The following is a 3184-nucleotide window of genomic DNA, read 5'->3' on the forward strand; positions in this document are numbered from 1 at the left end:
GTGACATACTCGTAGGAGACAAAGATGTCAACTTGTAGTGACAATGAGATTCAAGAGCTTTGGTTGATAAGGCCCGACGCCAGTGTCCATGTGATGTAAACAAAAATCAATGATTGATGTCATGCTCTGTCCAGATGCCGACATTTTAACATCATTGTGAACTTTAACACGTAAAATCTCCTGCTGCTTTCTTCATATGTGAGTCTGGAGAATATCCAAACCCCATTTTTTGGAGTTGTTGTCTGAGAAGGGCTCCGAGAATGGTCAGCCTTTTCCCCAGAGATTACCTGCTGTAAAATCGTTTGATGAGAAATGTGTAATATTTCACTAAAAAGGTCAAAAAATATGAAATATATGTTTGTTATGTCTCAGAACTTGGTTTTGTCTTATTTCTTCTTATAATCTCCCTGGTGACCCTTGAAGGGCATCGACCCCCATGTTGGTAACCACAGGACTAAACAACCAAACTGCTCGACTGCAACTTTTTATAAAATGCAAGATCTTTTTATATCATTGGTTTAACAACAGCCACGTAAAGTTCTTAATCTCCCACCAGATCTGATCATCACTATAATGATTATTATTATGGTAATTATTCAAAACAGTTCTTGCTGTGTAACAACTATTGTGAGTCTCTGTTATCGTGTTATTTGCATCATGCACTTGAGCAAATGGAAACTCTCATGCAGCCAGTGAGGCCGGGAAACAATCTTAGAATGGCATGTTTTGGAAAAAAGCCGTCAGTGCTGTGGCGTAGAAATGAAATCCTGCTGAAAACATGCAAAACCTCAAGTTTATGTTCTGCCCCGTCATTTTTCTGTGAGTGTTTGACACCGGTGTTGCACTGAGCACAATGTGAACTATAGAGCGGACTCACACACACACACACACACACACACACACACACACACACACACACACACACACACACACACACACAAACACACAGAGGAGGTTGTACAGGTGCATTTTCTAAATGGGGGTCTTGACTTGTGCAGCCTGAACCCTCTCGTGCGTCCCCTGGCAGCTGCCTGGCACCGAGAGGACGGAGCCAGAAAGACCTCATGGCAGAGCGCCCGGCCACACTCAGGAAGTGTCCTTGGGGGGGGAGAGGAGGGGGGTGAGAGGGTGCAGGCGCCTCACCCCCCCCCCCCCCCCTCCTCCCCTCTGCCCCCTCACCATTCAGCCCCCTCACCTCAAAGCATTAGAGACGCATTCCTCTGGTCCAGCAGCAAGCAGGGTAATTCAATTTCCTCGACAGTGAGGGCCGTGTGAAATTTCATTTGCATCTCTGGGTCTGCGTGTATGACGGGTTGTAAAAAAAAAAAGAGGAAGAAACTCAGCCTCCGTCATGCTTTGTTTGTTTACTGCTCTGTTTAGTTCGGCTCCTTGAAACCTCCCCAGTAAACAGCAGGGGGTCCAGGATGGGATGGAGTCTCTATATTCCTCTTTAGAGACAGACTAAAAGCAGAGAACAAACTGCCCCAAGATCTGAAAAAGAAAATGTTCATGACATGGCAAAAGTTCAGTGAAGCATTTGAAAGCAAAATTAGGAGAGTCTAACAAAGCCTGCTCCAAATATGTGAAGACAGATGAGATAAAAACAGTCTATTCATATCTGACCCCGGCCACCAGGCTTCCTCACGAGAAGTCAGTGTTCGTGGAGACAGCAGCTGCCGCTACGGAGGAAGTTGACAAAGCCAGTCTGGTGGCCCGGTGCTGACACTGACCTCTCGTCTGCTGTCGGCTCGGAGAGGTCAGAAACACAAGACTGCTTCTCTGCTCCGCTCAGAGGGATCTGCCTGCAGGCCTGCGCTCTGTCAGCATTAAATACCGATTAGAGAAACACAGCTTTCTTCAGAAATCATGTCTTCAGTCTCACGGACGCTGGAGGAGGAAGTCATCACGGTCACACAAAAAAATATGTGCGTTTTTATCAACAACAAAAAAATGAAATAACTGAATTTTGTGTTGAGACCTGAAAACGAGTAGTTAACCCAACACTGATAGATCTTCACTCTGTTAGCAAACTGTTGCTCAGCTTCACACACTATCCTCCATTTGAGGTCAAGCTTTGAGACACTGGACACATACAAGTCACATATTCACTCTCTCTTAGCTCTGTGTTTGGTCTCCTCTATAAAATGAGGAAAACTCCCTTGGCTTCTCAGTTAGCTGCTAGAGGCTGTCTGGTGCTGACTGGTTGGTGAAGATGTGTTTTTATGTGACAATGAATAAAAACAGTAAAGTTGTGGGCCGTACAGGTAAAGAATGCAGCTTGTTATAAAGCTGTGGAATGGTGAGGGGAGCTGCAGATTTAGGTTGATCATGAACAAGCTCTATCATGTTGTTATATTGTTTCCATGCAGTCATTTCATACATTGTAATAATAGAATGGAGATTATAGATGTGAATAATCTTCTGTCTGATCTGGTAAAAATAACATTTGTATGTCCTGGACCCTGGACTTGTCCAACGATCGTGTCTCCCGATGAAGTTTGTCAAAATAAACATCATCTGGAGACGCTGCCTTCATAACAGACGGTCAGAAAATCGTTCCTGAGAAAAGTTTCTTTTTTTTTAATGCAGCTGTGCTCAGGGTTCGTGCCAAGATATGTACAAGACATTTTAAATTCCACATAAAATCTAATTTTCTTTCAAGTTCATACTCAACAGAAGTGATATCTATAGTTGATGGCTACATGAGAACTAATAAACTCAGGAACAACTTACTGATCCAACATTACATGACGGATTATATTTTAAACCTTTGTTAATGAAAATATGAATTATCTATTGAAGTTTTTTTAAGCAAACTGAAAGTAATGTTTTTAATACTAAAATGTTCAGATAACATGTAGACTATAGTTAAAATGATGTTTACATACAACAAAAGAAATCATCTTTAGAATTTAATTATACTTCACAAACTCCTGCATGAACAAAAATACATTTTGTTTAAATGGGTTAACAGCCTTCTAGGCATAATTGTACTATAACACATAGCATGGCTGTTGTGACTTTATATTATTGCTTCAGTCATAGAGCTGAGCTTTGGTAAGATTCAGTAAAAAGTCACGTTAGTAAAAACAACCAGTACAGGACAACAGTGACGTTTTGCTGTCCCCTAGTGTCTGTTCGTGGTATTGCTGTTAACACAAGGGAATCCAAAGAGCCGGATGTC

Source organism: Pleuronectes platessa, chromosome 16 (assembly GCF_947347685.1).
Source record: "Pleuronectes platessa chromosome 16, fPlePla1.1, whole genome shotgun sequence".
NCBI classification, from domain to species: Eukaryota; Metazoa; Chordata; class Actinopteri; order Pleuronectiformes; family Pleuronectidae; genus Pleuronectes; species Pleuronectes platessa.